We start from the raw sequence: 21,642 nt of genomic DNA, 5'->3' as shown, positions 1-21,642 counted from the left end.
TGGATCTGGGTTCTAACCTGCGTCTGCCACTTGCCTGCTGTGTGACACTGGACAAATCACTTGACTTCTCTGTGCCTGTTACCTCATCTGCCAAATGGGGATTAATACTGTTGAGCCCCAAGTGGGACAGGGACTGTGTCCAACCCGATTATCTCGTATCTACCCAGCACTTAATACATTGCCTTGAGTATAGTAAGTGCTTAACGAATACTATTAAAAAAACACTCAAAAAACCGACTTCTCAGTGCTTCTGTTTCCTCATCTGTAAAATGGGGGTACAATACCTGCTCATACTCCTCCTTGCACTGTGAACCCTATGTAGGATGGGGATGGTGCCAGACCTGATTATCTTATATAATAATAATAATAATAATGATCTTATTTGTTAAGCGCTTACTATGTACCAATCACTGTTCTAGGCGCTGGAGGAGATACAAGGTAATCATGTTGTCTCATGTGGGGCTCACGGTCTTAATTCCCATTTTACAGATGAGGTGGCTGAGGCAGAGAGGAGTTAAGTGCCTTGCCCAATGTGACACAGCTGACATTAAGTGCTTACTGTGTGCCATTCATTCATTCATTCAATCGTATTTATTAAGTGCTTACTTTGTGCAGAGCACTGTACTAAGCGCTTGGAAAGTACAATTTGGCAACAAACAGAGACAATCCCTACCCAACAACGGTCTCACAGTCTAGATACTGGCTCAAAGTCTAGATAAGCAAATCAGCCAGAATTATAACACACGACCTCTGACTCCCAAGCCGGTGCTCCTTCCACTAAGCCATGCTGCTATCTATTGTAGTGTTCGATACAGTGCTTGGCACATTCATTCATTCACTCAATCATATTAATTGAGCACTTACTATGTGCAGAGCACCATACTAAGCGTTTGGGAGAGTACAATATAACAATAAACATAGTAAGAGCTTAACAAATACCACAATGTGGGCAGGAAATGTATCTGTTTATTGTTATATTGTATACATTTGTACATATATATATGTGTGTGTATATATATATATATATATATATATATACATTGTTATATAGACTGTTATACTGTTAAAATTATATTGTTAAATTATATTGTTAAAATGTAACCTGGCAAGAGATTGGTTTCCATCTTCACCTTCTAAAATCCTTTTAGTGTACCAATCAATCAATCAATCAGTTACTGGCATTTATTCAATTAATAAATACTGTGTGCAGAGCACTAGGCCACGCAGCTTCTGCTTAAGAAATCATCCCAAACAGGTCTTCAATTACCACTGGTAGAAGACTCAACCATCACAATTTTTCCACGCAAAGAAACACTTTTAACCGTTCAAGTGACTCTGAAGCATTTCTGGAACTATTTGGTCACTTAAAAAAAAACAAACACCCAAAAAAGCCCTCCATTCTCTAACCTCTGAATGAACCCTTCGTTAGCCAGAGATGAATTCAGTGGATTATAAATACAATTGAAAGGACAATTCATTTTCATTACCTTATGGATGAATAAAGACTACGCGAGAGAGGCTGATCCAATAATAACTCTCTAAAAACGCACCTGATACACGGAAAAGAAAATGTATTGCTTAAAAGGCCCAGGCAGGTTGAGCTGCTGCTCTATGGCGGGGTCATTATCTCCGGGAATCTGGCATTTAGCGAGCGCTCCTCGGAACCCACAACTGCCCGCTATAAGATTCGCTTTTGGGTTTTGCCACCTGCCTGTCAAATGATCAATAGGAGACCACGTCCATCACCACAGTGATAACTGCATTCTGACTGCTGTTGCTAGAATATTCCACCTGCTTGGTAAATGATAATAATAAAAATAATAATAACAATCGTGGCATTTGTCAAGCACTTAATGTGTGCCAGGCACTGTGATAATAATAACTGTGGTATTCATTAAGTGCTTACTGTGTGCCATTCATTCATTCATTCATTCAATTGTATTGATTGAGTGCTTACTGTGTGCAGAGCACTGTACTAAGTGCTTGGAAAGTACAATCAGGCAACAAATAAGACAATCCCTACTCAACAACGGTCTCACAGTCTAGATACTGTCTCAAAGTCTAGATAAGCAACTCAGGTTGGACCCAATCCCTGTTTTACATGGGGCTCACAGTCTCAATGCCCATTTTCCAGGTGAGGTAACAGAGGCCCAGAGAAGTGAAGTAACTTGCCCAAGGTCCCACAGCAGAAAAGTGGCAGAGCCAGGATTAGAACCCATGACCTTCCGACTCCCAGGCCTGTGCTCTATTCAGTATGCCATGTGAGTGTTAGGGTGTTAGATCATGTTGGACAGTCTCTGTCCCACATGGGGCTCACAGTCTTCATCCCCATTTTAAAGAATATGGAACTGAGGCCCAATGAAGTGAAGTGATTTGTCTAAGGTCACACAGCAGTGGAGGAGTCAGGATTAGAATCCAGGTCTTTCTGACTCCCAGGTTTGGGTTCTATCCGGAGAAGTTCCTGGAATCGAAAGGCTGCAGAACCTGTCCCCGCTGCCCCACTTCACCTCTCCCTCTCTATACCCTAGGCTTCTTCTGGCTGAAGGAATTAGTACTGCTGCAGGCTACACGTTCGAGTCTTAATAAAATTTCTCCCTGACCCCAGGTCTTCCATGTCTGGGACCTCTGGCTCAAGTGACCAAATGTGACTGACCCTCATTTCTTTCTGTTTAATCAATTCCCTGGCCAGGAAGTGCTTGGTCACTCCTAAGCGGGGACAAGGCCAACCTGCAACTGAGACGTAGTGTGGCCTAACTGAAAGAGAACTGCGTGGGAACCAAAATACCTGAGTTCTAATCCTGGAACCAATACGTTCCTGCTTTGTAACCTGGGGCAAGTCACTCAACTTCCCTGTGGCTCAATTTCCTCAACTGTGAAATGGGAATTCGACGACTGCTCTCCCTCCTACTTGACTACTGCATCAACCTCCTGGCTGACCTCCCTGCCTCCTCTGGCCTGACTAACTTGTTATCGCACTCAGAGCTTAAAACATTGTTTGCTGACTGCGTGTTGTCAGTCGGTGTCTGTGCCTGCTCTGTGACCTTGGGCAAGTCACTTCACTTAATAATAATAATGATGGCATTTATTAAGCACTTACTATGTGCAAAGCACTGTTCTAAGCGCTGGGGAGTTTACAAGGTGATCAGGTTGTCCCATGGGGGGCTCACAGTCTTAATCCCCATTTTACAGATGAGGGAACTGAGGCCCAGAGAAGTGAAGTGACTTGCCCAAAGTCACACAGCTGACAATTGGCGGAGCTGGGATTTGAACTCATGAACTCTGACTCCAAAGCCCGTGCTCTTTCCAGTGAGCCACGCTGCTTCTCCTTCTCCTAGGCACTTCTTTTGCCTTGGTTCCCTTATCTGCAAAATGGGGATTAAGACTGTGAGCCCCGTATGGGACATGGACTGTGTTCAGCTGTGTCCAATCTCATCAGCTTGTATCTATCCTAGCATTTAGCATAGGACCTGGCACCTAGTAAGCATTTAACAAACACCATTAGAAAAACAACCAAAACCACCACAACAAAAAAACAGTTTTTGACACACAGGAAGTGCTTAACAAATACCTTGAAAAACGCCTCGAAGAAGCCCAACACACTGTACACCAAAGCCATGTCCATCCAACAGAGACCATAATGTCCTCTCCTGTGGCCTCCTCCCCTACTGGGAAGGCTTAGTCAGACTGGATGTGGAAAGCATTGGGAATTCCTTCAGGAAAGATGCCACAAAAATGACAAACAGCTGTCTCTTTCTCTGACATTTGCAAGCTCTGGGGTTTGGTTTGAAAATTTTGGGGATGGAAACCCTTGCTCTACACAATAAACTTTAGGAGACCACTGATGCGATAAGATCTTACTTTTGCTATGGGTGCTGAGTGAACTACAAGACAATAACTAACTTCAAACACACACACACACACACACACACACCTGCCCCCCCGTGCGAACACACACACACACACACACACACACACACACACACACCTGCCCCTCCGCCCCCGATATGAAAAACAAACCCACCAGACTGGTGTTGGTTTGGGGAAATAATAGGGAGAAAGTGCTCTCTTGCCCAGCCCCTCAGGCAAAATTAGAAGGCTGGACATCAACCAATCAATCACTGGTATTTCTCAAGCACTTACTGTGTGAAGAGCACTGCACTAAGCATTTGAGAGAGTACATCTACCAATATGATGAGTCACAGAAGGATTTAGGTTACCTATGGGCCACTTTGGGGGCTCTGTTTCATACTTCGGCTTCGGTACTGGACAGGAACAAGCAGAAAGAAAAAGCAGGGAGAAGGAGTGGGAGTGGAATAGGAGGCATTATGGGAGGATTCCCCCTTTATCAATCGAAGGCATCTATTGGGTCCTTACTGTGTGCCGAGCACTGTACAATATAAAAGAGTTGGTAGACATGTTCCTTGCCCACAAGGAGTGTATAATCTAGAGGGGGCGACAGACAGAAATATAAAAAAATGAATTGTGGATATGTCTATAAGTGCTGTTGAGCTAGGTATAAAGTGAATATCAAGTGCTTAAACGGGACAGATCCAAGATCATAGGTGACATAGAAGGGAGAAGGAAAAGGGAGCTTAGTTTGGAAAGGCCTCTAGGTGGAAAGCTCCTCAAGGTCAGGGGCTAATCCTTTTTTTTTAATGGTTTTTGTTAAGCACTTACTATGAGCCAGGTACCGTAAGAAGAGCTGGGGGTAAATACAAGTTAATTAGGTTGGACACAGTCCATGTCTCACACGGGGGTCATAGTCTTATTCCTCATTTTCTGGATGAGGTAACTGATGCCCAGAGAAGTGAAGTGACTTGACCAAGGTCATACAGCAGACATGTGATGGAGACAGAATTAGAACCCAGGTCCTTCTGAATTCCGGACTGTGCTCTATCCACTAGGCCAAGCAGCTTCCCGCTATTGTGCTCTTCCAAGTAGTTGGTACAGCGTGCTGCATGTTCAATAAATACTACCGACACCATGTTGTTGTCTTATGCTGCCGAGTCACGTCCGACCCATAGCAAAGCCATAGACACGTCTCTCCTAGGATGCCCTACTTCTATCTGCAATCGTTGTGGTAGCGTACCCATGTGGTTTTCTTGATAAAAATCCGGAAGTGGTTTACCATTGCCTCTTAGCGTGGCTCAGTGGAAAGAGCACAGGCTTTGGAGTCAGAGGTCACGGGTTCAAATCCTAGCTCTGCCAATTGTCAACTGTGTGACTTTGAGCAAGTCACTTAACTTCTCTGGGCCTCAGTTACCTCATCTGTAAAATGGGATGAAGACTGTGAGCCCCCCTGTAGGACAACCTGATCACCTTGGAACATCCCCAGCACTTAGAACAGTGCTTCGCACATAGTTAGTGCTTAATAAATGCTATCATTATAAATGAGTCTCTGCCCTCGACTCTGTCCCACGCCATTGCTGCCCAGCACAGGTGAGTTTTGACTTGTAGCAGATTGCCTTCCACTCACTAGCCACTGCTCAAGCTAGGAATGGAATGGGTATGCCTTTTCTTAACTCTCCCTCCCACAGTCATGACTGGTAGGGTACTGGAAACCCTCCAGGTGCGACCTTGAGAGGACTGACACCATGACACTGGTACAAATCAAAGTTTAGGGCGATTATGACATAGTAGGGTTTTGAGGGGCTGGGGCTGCTGTGGAGGAAAAGAGTCAAGAGTACCCCTCTAAAACCGTAAACACATCATGGGCAGAGAACGCACCTACCAACTCTATTATATTGTGTATTATATTAGTACAGTGCTCTGCCCATGCCAAGCACTCAGCAAATACACTGATTAATTTATTGGGAATCCAGATGGACCTGGCCCCACTGTAGGGGAAGAGAAGGATAAAGGACGGATAACAAATCAGTCTCGACAAAATTCCAGAACTGGGAACTACCTTGGCTCAGTGGGGACTCTCCAGTCTTGGATTGACCAGGGAGTCTGAAGGCAGGGAGGAGGATAGGGGAGAGAGAGTGTCCATGAATTGGAGAGCCTACCTTTACTTTATCATGGAAATGATCTCCCTTTGCATATCTTAGGCCAAACCACTGCTTAGTACAGTGCTCTGCACCTAGAAAGAGCTCGATCAACAACAATAACATTTGTTAAGCACTTACTATGTGCCAAGAACTGTTCTAAGCATGGAGGGAGGTACAAGTCAATGAGGTTGGATATAGTTCCATCCCCCATGGAGCTCATAGTTTCAACCCCCATTTTGCAAATGAGGGAAAGGAGGCACAGAGAGTTAAGTAACTTGTCCAAGGTCACACAGCAGACAAGTGTCAGAGTCAGGATTAATTAGAACCCAGGTCCTTCTGACTCCCAGGCCCTTGCTCCATCCTCTAGGCAATGGTGCTTCTCTATCAATATCATTGATTGATTGATGGACTGATGGCCATTACTAGTCTAGAGCACACATCAGACTAGAAAACATGGGAGAGTGTAAGGTGACTATCAGCAAACTGTAGTAAGTCACTTAAGCATTGAGGAGGTCTGAAATCGCCATAAAGCGCTAACCCTCCACGCTGCATCTGAAAGTCTGATTTTGAAAAGTGGAGGAGACAGTGTCAATTCCTAATCAATCAATCAATCAATCGTATTTACTGAACACTTACTGTGTGCGAAGAAGTGAAATAATAATGATAGTTATGGTATCTGTTAAGTGCTTACTATATGCCAGGCACGGTACTAAGCGCTGGGATGGATCCAAACAAATCTGGTTGGACACAGTCCCTGTCCCGTATGGGGCTCACAGTCTCAATCCCTACTTTACAGATGAGGTAACTGAGGTCCAGAGAAGTGAGTGGCTTGCCCAAGGTCACACAGCAGACATGTGGCAATGGTCTGTCCTGATAGATGCAGAGGGAGATCATTTCCATGAAAAAGTGCAGGTGGACTCTTTGATTTGTGGAAAACCAAGGAAAAATGCAAAGATTTTGAGAAAGGCTGAAAAGAAACAAGATCATTTTGCTGGTTTACTTTATCAGGAGAATATACATTAATGTTGGGAGGCCTTAATCTTTCTTTAAAGAAGGGGGAGGGAGGAATGGAAAAAGATCAAATGCTAATAAAGAGAGTCTAATTGCTCAAGGAAAAGATCTATCCTTTGATGTGCACGCCAAAATCTTGCTTCTTTACCATCTGGTCGGGGTGAGATTCTCAAATTCAGGAAACTGTTCTAGTAAATCACACTATCAAGTCACTGGTTTAAGTCCGTGAGGGTAATGATGAGCGGAATCGTAGTTTCCTCCAAAAATAAAACTTCTCTAATGGAGGGACCCAGTGAAAAGAAGTCAAAGGAGTAGAAACAAAAAAATGTAACATTGGTAGGTTGTTCCTAGAATCTTCTGAAACGACCTAGATCTCTAGAATGAAGTTTGCCTTTGCTTAGAAACTTAGTGGCTTTTCTTTTGCTCATTCAGCTGCTGGTTCTGGGAAAAGCCTAAAGAGAAACATTTAGATTGGAGGGGTCTTTGAGAAGAGGTGACAGTTGACAGATTAGCATCCATAAAATGACAAAGAATAGTTGTGTGGAATCTGTGCATCACATCACCTCTCCCTGGGAAACTAATTACTCTGAATTGTTCATCCTAACATTATTTTTCTGGCAATCATTTCTTTTGAATACCCAAAATGAGCATGAAACAGCTCCTTTGACCAGACATAAAAGTTAAATGTCCCAATGTTGATCAAATTAACTTCAGCTATGTGACAATGGACTATATTTGTGAGAAAATAATGAAAGCCACAAAGGGTTGCTTTATGCCAAGATTTCACAGTTGTAATGTAAAAATGTTTCTGTTGAACTAGGCTGGGCCACATTTCAAAAGGGAAACAGAAGAGCACTGTCACTTGCAAAGAAAAAAAAAATCGCATTTCATGGCCCTGAATGCTCAAGACGATTTTGGGAAGTTTCAATGGTTGGCGTCTCCAGAGGCACCCTCTGGAGTCCTGCTAGTAGTGCAAATCCTGCTTCTTATTTGCTTCTCCCAGAATGCTCATCAAGTAGCCCAGTTCTTCACAAGAGAACCATCTGGATGGTTGTCCGCTGACTTCACCCTTCCCCGATCAGAAAAATATTTTTTTCTTTATAACGGTATTTGTTAAGCGCTTACTAAGGTGTCAGGGGCTGTACTAAGCACTGGACTATATATAGATCAATCAGGTTGGACACAATCGCTGTCCCGCTTGGGGCAGTTAGCCAGTCAATCGTACTTATTGAACACTTGCTGTGTGCAGAGCATTGTACTAAGCTCTTGGGAGAGTATAATACAACTGACACTTTCCCTGCCCACAGTGAGCTTCCAGTCTAGAGGGTGAGACAGACAATAGTAGAAAAAAATAAATGACAGCTATGGACATAATTGCTGTGAGGCTGGGAGCAGGGATGAATAAAGGGAACAAGTCAGGGTGACACAGAGGGAGTGGGAGAAGAGAAAAGGAGGGCTTAGTCAGGGAAGGCTTCTTGGAGGAGATGTGCCTTCAGACACACTTTAAAGGAGGGGAGAGTAATTGTCTAAGTGAAAGTCTAATGCAATTTAGCTCTTATGGGACTGCAACAGGAAGCAGCGTGGCCTAGTGGATAGAGCACAGGCCTGAGGGCAGAGGAACTGGGTTCTAATCTCAGCTCTGCTGACTGCCTGCTGTGTGATGTTGGACAAGTCACTTCACTTCTCTGTGCCTCAGTTATCTCAACTGTGAAATGGGGATTCAACCCACCCATCAATTTAGGCAATGAGCCCCATGTGGGACAGGGGCTTTTTTTACACTGATTATCTTGTATCTTCAGTGTCTCCCACATAGTATCAAACAATGGTATTTATTGAGTGTTTACAGTGGGCAAAACACTGCACTAAGTGCTTGGGAGACTAGAATGCAACAGAGTTTGTAGCCACATTCCCTGCCCATGACAAGCTTTCAGTCTAGAGGGGGAGAGACAGATATTAACAGAAATAATTTCTTATACAATTTTTAGTTATGTACATAAGTGCTGAGGGAGTGCTTAACAAGTACCATTTAAAAAACTGTATTGGTTGGCCTAGCAGAAAGGGTTCAGGCTAAGGGGTCAGGAGATCTGAGTTCAAGTTCCAAACCCGCCAATTGTGTGCTGTGTGACTTTGGGCGACTCAATTTCTCTTAGAGAAGTTAATAGAGAGAAGCCATGCGGCCTAATGGATACGGCACGGACCTGGGAATCCGAAGGACCGGGGTTCTAATCTAGGCTCCGCCATTTGTCCACTATGTGACCTTGGGCAAGTCACTTCACTTCTCTGTACCTGAGTTATCTCATCTGTAAAATGGGGCTTAAGTCTTTTAACTCCATGTGGGAGAGGAACTGCACCAACCTGATTTGTTTGTGCCCATCCCAGCACTTATTACAGTGGCTGGCACTTAGTAAGTGCTTAACAAATACCACAATAATTATTATTATTTTCTGTGTGCCTCAGCTTTTGAATCTATAAAATGGGGATAAGATACCTGTCATCCCACCCTCTTAGATCCTGAGCCATTTGTGGGACAGGAACTGAAATTATCTGATCACCTTTTTCTACCCCAGCTCTTAGCAGAGTGCTTGGCACACAGGAAATGCTTCACAAAGACCATCACCAAACATCCACACTTTTCTGTTGGATTTTCCTAATTCTTATCCTGAGGCGCTTTTCATGTTCTAGACTGTGAGCCCGTTGTTGGGTAGGGACTGACTCTATATGCTGCCAACTTGTACTTCCCAAGAGCATAGTACAGTGCTCTACACACAGTAAGCGCTCAATAAATACGATTGAATGAATGAATGAATGTTTCCCCAAGAAGAGGAAGCCATCCAAATAATTCAATGTTCTGTAAACAGGAGGCTCGAAACACTTTATAGTCAGAGACCTGCCTTAGTCCTCATTGTTCGATCACTTCATGAAAACTAGAAAAAGTTGTTCTTTTGTGCTGAATATTACAAGGTGACAGAAGGAACTGATTCAACTTAGATGATTGGGAAAGTGAGGCACACAAAGAATAATATTAATAATGATAATAATAATAATACTTGTGGCATTTATTAAGTGCTTACTATGTGCCAGGCACTGTACTAAGGGCTGGGGTGGGTACAGATAAATTGGTTTGGACACGGTTCCTCTCCCATATGGGACTCAGAGTCTTAATCCCTGTTTTATGGATGAGATAACTGAGGCACAGAGAAGTGAGGTGACTAATGCAGCATAAAGGTGACCTCCTAAGGAATATATATAAGGATCTTTTTATCACTTCTAACTCCTCATGAATTGGGGACCCCATCCCTGGCTTACATAGCTATTTCTGCAAATATAGATGCCCCCCATATCCTGGCCTCCTTCCTGGATTTAAATCAATACTGAGCAGGTGCTGCAATTTCAGTCTGACAAGGTACCACTCATTAAACCATTTTCCCTCTCAGTATCATTTGCTGAGTTTGAAACACTCTGCTGATAAATGCTCCTTAGCAGTCCGAAGACTTCTGTGGGCAAGACTTATCGGCCTCCTTTTTTAAGAGCCCTAAATCCACAGAGTAGTTCATATGGGGCAGGAGATTTAAAGGCTCCAGAGGAAACTATCGGACCTGGTCTGCTTGCTTCCCCACCCCTCCTCCCCTCAGAGCTCAGCTGGATATGTGGATCTATGAAGCTTTAAGGGGAGATTAAAGTCAAGGAAAAAGAAGTACTTTTTCCCTCTATAGATGGTCTTACTTTCCCTTTCCCTACTGTCTGCAGGAGTGCTGGCAGACAATAGTCAAAATTGGTTCCCAAAAGCCTCAGAATGGGGAAACCGTTGGTGGTAGCATTCTTTCAAAGTGAGATTCATTGTATTGTCCTCCCCAATCAGTGGCTCAGAATAGAGTCTGCTGGTGGTTGCCAAAAGGTTAGCCGTGGGGATGAAAGGGGTTTGCCCATTATTCACTACGCTTACAGAACTCTGCCTTTGTGTGAGCGCAATCCATCGCTTCATGCTGGAGCCAGGCCCAGATTTGAGGCTGGGGGTGGGGGTTGGGGGCACTCAAAATGAGCAGCGCCCACTGAGAATCGCGCCACTGAAAATCCACGGTTCTCGGCTCCAGCAGATATGATTGTTGGAATGATTTTCCCCAATATCCTCTTTTCATGGCATGCTCGCCCCAGTCCCTCCCACCCACCCCACCCCGTTGACACTGATGACCCACCATTAACACTCCAACCAGGTTGTGGGGGTGGGGGGTCCCGTTCCCCGCCCCCCGGGTCAGGGCAACTTGGGGGGTCCCAAGAAGGGTGTTAGTTCACTGAAGCGCGCAAGCCGCCCATCACGCCAGAATTCATTCCAGCGGGTTTCTATGCTGCTGCCTTAGGGCAATAAAAAACAACAGAAGTCAACCCTAGTCACTTCCTTTACCAAAACCACCAAACTCCGATTTCCTTCCGGCAAGCAGAAGCCAGTGAACGGGCTCGGGAGGCTGAGGAATGCTCTCTGCCTTCAGATGTTTGATGGTAGCTTTTTGGATTTTCCTAAGCTTGTTATCTGATTGATTAGTTCCTGCTAAAACAGTAATCCGGTGTCTTTTGTTAGAAGCAACTCCAATTTCATTCCCCCCAGGGGAAACACAGAAACAATAAAGGCTCCAGGAGCTGTGACGGTAGTGAAATAAAATAGTACTTTCCAAGCGCTTAGTACAGTGCTCTGCAAACAGTAAGTGCTCCATAAATATGACTGACTGAATGAATGAAAACAGAATTCACTTGTTCATTCAATCGTATTTATTGAGCACTTACTGTGTGCGGAACACTGTACTAAGTGCTTGGGAGCATTTCCTGAGGGCTTACTATGTAATAATAATAATAATAATAATGATGATGGCATTTGTTAAGCACTATGTGCAAAGCACTGTTCTAAGCACTGGGGGGATACAAGGTGATCACATTGTCCTACGTGAGGCTCACAGTCTTAATCCCCATTTTACAGATGAGGTAACTGGGGCTCAGAAGTTAAGTGACTTGCCCAAGGTCACACAGTAGACATGTGGGGGAGCCAGGATTAGAACCCATGACTCTGACTCCCAAGCCCGTGCTCTTTCGACTGAGCCACGCTGCTTCTCATAATAAATGTGGTATTTGTTAAGCATTTATTATGAGCCAAGCATTGTTCTAAGTGCTGGAGAAGGTAATCAGGTCAGACACCTTCCCTGTCCCACATTCATTCATTCATTCAATCGTATTTGGTGAGCGCTTACTGTGTGCAGAGCACAGTACTAAGCACTTGGGAAGTACAAATCAGCAACATATAGAGATGGTCCCTACCCAACAACAGGCTCAGAGATGAGGCCTTACAGCTGAGGTAACTGAAGCCCAGAGAAGTGAAGTGACTTGCCCAAGGTCACACAGTAGACACGTGGCAGAGTTGGGATTAGAACCCACGTCCTCTGACTTCCAGGTCCGTGCTCTTTCCACTAGGCCATGCCAGTCTTAGCCTTCCGTGATGAGCACTGTACTACACTCTGGGGGCAGATATGACTCTATCATTCATTCATTCATTCAATCGTATTTATTGAGCGCTTACTGTGTGCAGAGCACTGTACTAAGCACATGGGAAATACAAGTTGGCAACATATAGAGACGGTCCCTACCCAACAGCGGGTTCACAGTCTAGAAGGGGGAGACAGACAACAAAACAAACCATATTAACAAAATAAAAATAAATAGAATAAATATGTACAAATAAAATAGAGTAATAAATATGTACAAACATATATACATATATACAGGTGTGGTGGGGAGGGGAAGGAGGTAAGGTGGGGGGGATGGGGAGGGGCAGGAGGGGGAGAGGAAGGAGGGGGCTCAGTCTGGGAAGGCCTTCTGGAGGAGGTGAGCTCTCAGTAGGGCCTTGAAGGGAGGAAGAGAGCTAGCTTGGCGGATGTGTGGAGGGAGGGCATTCTAGGCCAGGGGGATGACGTGGGCCGGGGGTTGACGGCAAGAACGAGGCACAGTGAGGAGATTAGCGGCAGAGGAGCGGAGGGTGTGGGCTGGGCTGTAGAAGGAGAGAAGGGAGGTGAGGTAGGAGGGGGAGAGGTGATGGAGAGCCTTGAAGCCGAGGGTGAGGAGTTTTTGCCTGATGCGTAGGTTGATTGGTAGCCACTGGAGATTTTTGAGGAGGGGAGTAACATGCCCAGAGCGTTTCTGCACAAAGACGATCCGGGCAGCGGCGTGAAGTATGGATTGAAGTGGGGAGAGACAGGAGGATGGGAGATCGGAGAGGAGGGTGATGCAGTAATTCAGTCAGGATAGGATGAGAGATTGAACCAGCAGGGTAGCAGTTTGGATGGAGAGGAAAGGGCGGATCTTGGCAATGTTGCGGAGGTGAGACAGGCAGGTTTTGGGGATGGATTGGATGTGAAGGGTGAACGAGAGAGTGGAGTCAAGGATGACACCAAGATTGCGGGCTTGTGAGACGGGAAGGATGGTAGTGCTGTCAACAGTGATGGGAAAGTCAGGGAGAGGGCAGGGTTTGGGAGGGAAGACAAGGCGTTCAACCTTGGACATGTGATAGACTATGCCTATCAGATTAGACATAGTCCCCATCCCACATTTGGGCTCACAGTCTAAAGGGGAAGGGAGAACAGGGATTTTCTTCCCATTTTCTAGGTGAGAAAACCGTTACAGAAAAGTTAAACGACGTTCCCAAAGTCACCCAGGAAGGCAGTGACGGTGCTGGGATTAGACGCCTGCCTCCCAGTCGTGTGTTATTACCCTCAGACCTTGGATTTTCATGATTATGATATGTGCTAAGCATTTACTATGTGCCAGGCACTGTCCTAAGTGCTGGGGTGGAGATGAGCACTCAAACCAGGTTGGACACAGTCCCTAACTACATGGGGCTCACAGTCTACAGGAATAGTCTCCCATTCCCTTCTGCATCCCCCTGACTTGCTCCCTTTATTCATCTCCCCTCCCAGCCCCGCACCACTTATGCCACACCACTTACGTCCATATCTACAATTTCTTTATTCATATTGATATCTTCTCCCCACCTACACTGACTATAAGCTTGTTGTGGGCAGGAAATGTGTCTGTTTATTATTATATTGTACTCTCCCATGCACTTAGTTCATTCATTCATTCAACTGTATTTATTGAGCACTTACTGTGTGTTCAAGAGCACTATACTTAGAGCTTGGGAGAGTACAATACAACAATAAACAGACACATTTCCTGCCCACAATGAACTTAAAGCTTAGTGCAGTACTCTGCTCACAGGAAGCGCCTGGTGCAGTGGATAGAGCATGGGCCTCGGAGTCAAGAGATCATGAGCTCTAATTCCGACCTCCACTTATCTGCTGTGTGACCTTGGGCGAGTCACTTCGCTTCTCTGGGCCTCAGTTCCCTCATCTGTAAAATGGGGATTGAGACTATGAGGCCCAGGTGGGACAGGGACTATGTCCAACCTGATTTGCTTGTCTTCACCCCAGCACTTAGTACAGTGCCTGGCATAGAGTAAGCGCTTAACAAATAATAATAATAATAATAATAATCATCATCATCATCATAATAATGGCATTTGTTAAGCGCTTACTATGTGCCGGGCACTGTACTAAGCGCTGGGGTGAAGACAAGCATACTATGTGCTATGTGCTTACTCTGTTCTAAGTGCTGGTGGGGGGGAGATACAAGGTGATCAAGTTGTCCCACGTGGGGCTCACAGATATATGTACCATCATTATTATTATTTTATTAAGCGCTCAATAAATACCTTTGAATGAATGAATGAATGAAATGAATATAATTCCCATTTCCTGGATCCACGAGGAGAGCCCGGAGAACATCGGAGTTAGCCCTGAACAGGTCTAGAGTGGGTTCCTGATCACATTAGAATCAAACGCCGGAGAGGCCAAAACCCAAAACCCAAAAGCCACACAGTGTTTGGGTGGCCCCATAATAATAATAATAATGTTGGCATTTATTAAGTGCTTACTATGTGCAAAGCACTGTTCTAAGCACCGGGGAGGTTAAAAGGTGATCAGGCTGTCCCACAGAGGGCTCACAGTCAATCCTTATTTTACAGATGAGGTAACCGAAGCCCAGAGAAGTTAAGTGACTTGCCCAAAGTCACACAGCTGACAATTGGCAGAGCCGGAATTTGAACCCAAGACCACTGACTCCAAAGCCCGGGTCTTTCCACTGAGCCATGCTGCTTCTCTGTGCGTGCCCCATGACCCACATCCTGCTTCTGACCTGGAACAACCTTCCTCTTCATATCCCACAGATGATCATTCTCCTCACCTTCAAAGCCTTAATAAAGATACCTCTCCTCCAAGAGGCCTTCCCTGACTAGGTTCTCATTACATCTTCTCCCACTGCCTTCTGGATTGCTCTTGCCCTTTGCACCCTTTATTCAACCCTCCCCCAGCCCTATAGCACTTAAGTTCGTACATATCCATAATTTATTTCTATCAATGTCTGTCTCCCCCTCCAGACTGTAAGCTGGCTGTGGACAGGGAACCTGTCTACCAACTCTGCTACATTGTACTCTCCCAAGAGCTTAGTACAGTGCTCTGCACACAGTAAGCACTCAATAAATATCACTGATTGATTGATGTTTGTCACCACCTCAAGGACACTAGAGGTGACACCACTTCCTCCCTCCTCCCCTTCCCCGGAATCCTGTCTACCAAGTCTACTGGACAGTACTCTCCCAAGTGCTTAATACAGAGCTCTGCACACACAGTCAGCATTCAGTAAATTACCATTGATTGACTGATTGACTGAGGAAGGCTCTTTCTCATAGGGCTGTGGCTAGAGGAATCTTATGTGCTAGGCCCGGTGACCAGAGAGGGTGAGAGAGACAGTTGAGAAGGAGAAACAGTACAAGGGAGCACATTTTTACCGCCTCTGCCTCCTGATTCCTCTATTCTCCCTTTTCTTCGCTCTCTCTTCCTAACCTTCTTCCCTTCCTCCTTCCCCTTCCTCTCTCTTCCCCCTTCCTTTACCTCCTTTTTTCTCTTTTCTCCTTCTCTCTTCCTTCCCCTCTTCCACTTTCCTCCTCACTCTCTCTCTTCCTTCCCCTCTTCCTCTTTTCTCCTCACTTCTCATTTTCCCTCCTCTCTTCCTTCCCATCTTCCTCTTTCCTCCTCACTGCTCCTTTTCCCTTCTTCCTTTTTCCTCCTCACTTTTCTCTCTCCCTTCCTTTTTCCTCCTCACTGCTCCTTTTCCCTTCTCTCTCTTCTTTTCTCTCTTCCACTGACCATGGCTCAGTGGAAAGAGCACGGGCTTTGGAGTCAGAGGTCATGAGTTCAAATCCCGGCTCTGCCAACTGTCAGCTGTGTGACTTTGGGCATGTTACTTCACTTCTCTGGGTCTCAGTTACCTCATCTGTAAAATGGGGATTAAAACTGTGAGCCCCCCGTGGGACAACCTGATCACCTTGTAACCTCCCCAGCGCTTAGAACAGTGCTACAGTGCTTTGCACATAGTAAGTGCTTAACAAGTACCATCATTATTATTATTATCCCTCTTTCCTCCTTACTTTTCTCTCTCCCTTCCCATCTCTCTCTTCCTTCCCCTTCTCCTCACTGCTTTCTCTTCATTCCTCTCTTCCTCTTTCCTCCTCATGTCTCCCTATCCCTTCTCTCTTTCTCCCATGAACCTCAGAGTCCCATCCCAATTCCCCAACCCCTCAACACTTGCCCCCCACGCTGAAAATGAAAAGGTGGTCCTCTGAAGCAGAAGGTGATGTTTTCAGGGCATTTGAATGAGGGGATGCTCCAGGTTTGCCAGTCCACTGACATATCCACCAACAAAAATTTTAGCCAAGGCCGCCCTCTACAAACCCAAAGGAGAGCAAGCTATACATAGCCCACACCTAATTAAGCATTTCTATTCTAACTTCTTTCTCTCCCAAGCAAGCACTTACGTGGTGATGAATGAAGTGCAAATGAATGTATTTCCATAAATCACTTTCATCAATTAAAAAGGAAAATCAGGTCCACTTTGCCCCCAGATGTTGATTCACAGAAAGGTACATAAGAGAAACACTCAGGGTTGCAGGGTGAAACCGCACATTTGATCCTTTATGTTATGGGAAGGGAATATGACTGATAATTTTGTTTTATTGTACTCTCCCATGTTCCTCGTCCAGTGTTCTGCACACAGTAAGCACTCAACAGAGAAACAGCATGGCCAAGTGAATAGAGCATGGGCCTAGGAGTCAGAAGGGCCTGGGTTCTAATCCCGGCTCCACCACTTGTCTACCGTGTGACCTTGGGCAAGTGACTTCACTTCTCTGTACCTCATTGCCCTCATCTGTAAAATGGGAATTAAGACTGTGAGCCCTGTGTGGGACAGGGACTGTGTACAACCTGACTGACTTGTATCTACCCCAGTGCTTAGTACAGTGCCTGGCACACAGTAAGCACTTAAAAAATACCATATTATTATTACTATTAAATATCTCTGATTGAATGATTGATTGATTTAAGAAGGGATGGTGACATTGGTAACTCAATAAAAAAACAGGCTTCTCCTCTTTTGGATGCCAATTAGGCCTGACCCTGCTCTGCCTAGAGGGATATCTAAATAATAATAATAACGATAATAATATATTTCTTAAGAGCTTATTATGGGCCAGGCACTGTACTAAGCGTTGGAGTGGGTACAAGCAAATCGGGTTGGATACAGTCTCTGTCCCACTTGGGGCTCACAGTCTCAATTCCCATTTTACAGATGAGGGAACTGAGGACCAGAGGAGCGAAATGACTTGCCCAAGGTCACACAGCAGACAAGTGGCAGAGCCAGAATTAGACCCCACGACTGTGCTCTATCCACTTCGCTAAGAATGCCGAAGGGGGCTCCAACAACGGCACCAGGATGAGCCGCTCAGGTCTCCAGGGGGTCCAACCAGGAAGACGCCCCCCCACCTTGGCACACCAGGACTCCCATCAGCCCCAGTGCCATCCCCGGAACCACTCAAACAGCAGCCTCAGCAGGTGATCTTCTCAACCGTGGACTGTGTCCAACCTGATAAATATATACCTACGCTACTGCTTAGTAAAGTGCCTGGCACATAAAAAGTGCTTAAGAAATACCATAAAAATAAAAAATAAAAAAAATTGAGAACATCGAGAGGGTCACGGCCAACGTCAAGGACCTTTGGCCTGAGCCTCAGGGAACCTGGAACACTGGTGACCCTTACGTTTTTAAGCAGCGTGGCTTAACAGAAAGAGCCCGGGCTTAGGAGTCAGAGGTCACGGGTTCTAATCCCGGCTCTGCCACTTGTCAGCTCTGTGACCTTGGGCAAGTCCCCTAACTTCCATGTGCCTCAGTTCCCTCATCTGTAAAATGGGTATGAAGACTGTGAGCCTCATGTGGGACAACCTGATTACCTTGTATCTACCCCAGTGCTTAGAACAGTGTTCGGCACATAGTAAGTGCTTAACAAATACCAACATCATTATTATTATTATTATTATTATTATTATTATTACCTTCTTCCTTGTCTCCTATATTTTTGTCCTATCTTTCACTCTTAGCCTGCTTTTTTTTCCTTCAATGGTATTTGTTAACATGTCTCTAGACTGTAAGCTCACTGTGGGCCGGGGACATGTCTACCAACTCACTTATACTGTACTTAAGAGGAGCAGCATGGCTTAGTGGAAAAAGCATGGGCTTGGGAGTCAGAGGTCGTGGGTTCTAATTCCAACTTATCAGCTGTGTGACTTTGGACAAGTCACTTAGCTTCTCTGAGCCTCAGTTCCCTCATCTGTAAAATGGGGATTCATTCAATCGTATTTATTGATTAAGACTGTGAGCCCCACATGCGACAACCTGATTACTTATATCTACCCCAGCGCTTAGAACAGTGCCTGCCACACAGTAAGCGCTTAACAAAAGCCATCATTACTATTATTATTATTACTCTCCCAAGTGCTTAGTACCCAGTACACCGCACACGGAAAGTGCTCAATAAATACCATGGATTGATTGACTGATGGATTGATTTAAGGGTTTACCACAACTGCCTATAACCTGGAATGCCCTCCCTTCTCTAATCCGACAATTACTCTGCCTGACTGCAAAGCCTTATTGAAGGCATATCTCCTCCAAGAGCCCTTCCCAGACTAAGCCCCCTTCTTTCCTCTTCTCCCACTCCCTTCTGTGTCACCCTGACTTGCTCCCTTTGCTCTTCCTCCCTCCCAGCCCCACAGCACTTATATCTTGTCTTATTCATTCATCCATTCATTGTTGTATTTATTGAGCACTTACTGTGTGCAGAACACTGTACTAAGCACTTGGAAAGTACAAGTTGGCAACATATAGAGACGGTCCCTACCCAACAATGGGCTCACAGATTAGAAGGAGGAATAATAATAATGATGATGGTATTTGTTAAGCACTTACTATGAACAAAGTACTGTTCTAAGCGCTGGAGGGATACAAGGTGATTAGGTTGTCCCACGTGGGGCTCACAGTCTTAATCCCCATTTTACTGGTGAGGTAACAGGCACAGAGAAGTAAAGTGACTTGCCCAAAGTCACACCACAGACAAGTGGCGGAGCTGGGATTAGAACCCATGACCTCTGACTCCCAAGCCCATACTCTTTCCACTGAGCCACGCTGCTCTCTTATGCCGTCAAGTGTACAGATCTTTAATTTATTTATTTGTATTGCCATCAGTCTCCTCGCCTCGAGACTAAGCTTGTTGCGGGCAGGGGATGTTTGTTTATTGTGGTATTGTACTCTCCCAAGAGCTTAGTCCAGTGCCTTGCACAAAGTAAGCACTCAATAAATACGACCGACTGAATGAATGAATAAATACCACTGAGTGATCCACAACTCTCCCACGAAGGGCCCTTAAGGTTTGAAACTGTAATGTGGAAAGACTTTTTTAATGTCTCTCTTCCTGCTGTGCTGTAGGGCTCAGTTGCTCTAGGGGTCACTTGAGGTCGACTGATGGCCCCAAAGGAGGAAGAACTGCTGGATTTAGTTTGGGGTAGAGGCAGCAAAGCTACTTGACAGTTACTGTGAAATGCAAAACTAAGATCTTAAACTCCTTGAGGGCAGGTATCCTAATCTACCAATTGTCTCTGGGCTCTTCCAAGCGTCTGGTACACTTCTCCACACTCCATGGATAGAACACTGGCCTGGGAGTTAGAAGGTCATGGGTTCTAATCCCAGCTCTGCCACTTGTCTGCTGTGTGACCTTGAGTAAGTCACCTTACTTCTCTGTGCCTCAGTTCCCTCGTGTGTAAAATGGGGACTGAGGCTGTGAGCCCCACTTGAGGCAGGGACTGTGTCTAACCCGATTTGCTTGTGTTCACCCCAGCTCTTAGTACAGTACCTGGCACATAGTAAGTGCTTAACCAATACCATAATTATTATTATTACTATTACCACTGATTGAAAACTGCTACTGGGAAGGGAAGGGGGACCAGAAAGTCAACACAAGTAGATGGAATTTTGAATCAGGGCCATCATTAGGAACAAGTAGAAAGGAGCAAAAACGTTTTCTGCCTTGGGCCTGTGGTCTGGTAACAAGAATCAGATAAAGGTGAGCCAAAGGACAAAAATAAGCAGGTGTTCAAACAGAAACTCTGAATATACCTAATGGGCAGGGAAACAGAGAGCATAAGAGGGAAACAGGCGCTTTTTATACAATGGAAAGCTTGTCCTCGGATGGAGAACAGAAGCACGTAGGGAGTGAAGTCAGGTACCAACAGGAATTATAATACTAAAGTTAAGCACCTACTATGTGCCAGGCACTTGGCTAAGCGCTGGGGTGGATACAAGCAAATTGGGTTGGATGTAGTCCCTGTCCTGCATGGGGCTCACAGACTTAATCCCCATTTTACAGATGAGGCAACTAAGGCATGGAGAAGTGAAATGACTTACCCAAGGTCACAAAGCAGACAGGTGGTGGAGCCAGGATTAGAACCCATGACCTTCTGAATCCCAAGCCCGTGCTCTATCCACTACACCAGGCTGCCCAGACAAGGGATGCCTCTAACTCTAAGCTCCTTGTGGGCAAGGAGCAGTGCTTAGTACAGTGCTCTGCACACAGTAAGCACTCAATAAATACGATTGAATGAATGAATCAATCAATCAATCATATTTATTGAGCACTTACTGTGTGTACAGCACTGTACTAAGCACTTGGGAATTACAAGTTGGCAACATATAGAGACAATCCCTACCCAACAGTGGGCTCACCGTCTAAAAGGGGGAGACAGAGAACAAAACCAAACATACTAACAAAATAAGATAAATAGAATAGATATGTACAAGTAAAATAAATAAATAAATAGAGTAATAAATATGTACAAACATATATACATATATACAGGTGCTGTGGGGAAGGGAAGGAGGTAAGGTGGGGGGGATGGAGAGGGGGATGAGGGGGAGAGGAAGGAAGGGGCTCAGTCTGGGAAGGCCTGAATGAATGTCTACCAACTCTGTTATACAGTACTCGCCCAAGAGCTTAGTACAATGCACTGCACACAGTAAGCACTCAAGAAACAAAGAGCAAGGACCTGAGAGTCAGAGGACTTGGGTTAATAATAGTAATAATAATGATGGCATTTGTTAAGTGGCTCAGTGGAAAGAAGAAGCGTGGCTCAGTGGAAAGAGCATGGGCTTTGGAATGAGAGGTCAC

The 21,642-nt window shown here is 45.2% G+C and overlaps 1 protein-coding gene and 1 non-coding gene across 2 annotated transcripts in view; both read right to left on the bottom strand.

Annotated features, from left to right (window-relative positions):
- Positions 1–21,642, bottom strand: part of INPP5A (inositol polyphosphate-5-phosphatase A) — a 610,446-nt gene that overhangs the window by 202,455 nt on the left and 386,349 nt on the right. The gene's annotated exons all lie outside the window — the stretch shown is intronic.
- Positions 5,450–5,587, bottom strand: LOC119926233. The gene has a single exon (XR_005450125.1). It is a non-coding gene; the product is annotated as a small nucleolar RNA SNORA7 (small nucleolar RNA).

The sequence above is a fragment of the Tachyglossus aculeatus genome, chromosome 3 (genome assembly GCF_015852505.1).
Source record: "Tachyglossus aculeatus isolate mTacAcu1 chromosome 3, mTacAcu1.pri, whole genome shotgun sequence".
In the NCBI taxonomy this organism is placed as follows: domain Eukaryota; kingdom Metazoa; phylum Chordata; class Mammalia; order Monotremata; family Tachyglossidae; genus Tachyglossus; species Tachyglossus aculeatus.
This window is presented reverse-complemented; position numbering and strand designations above follow the sequence as displayed.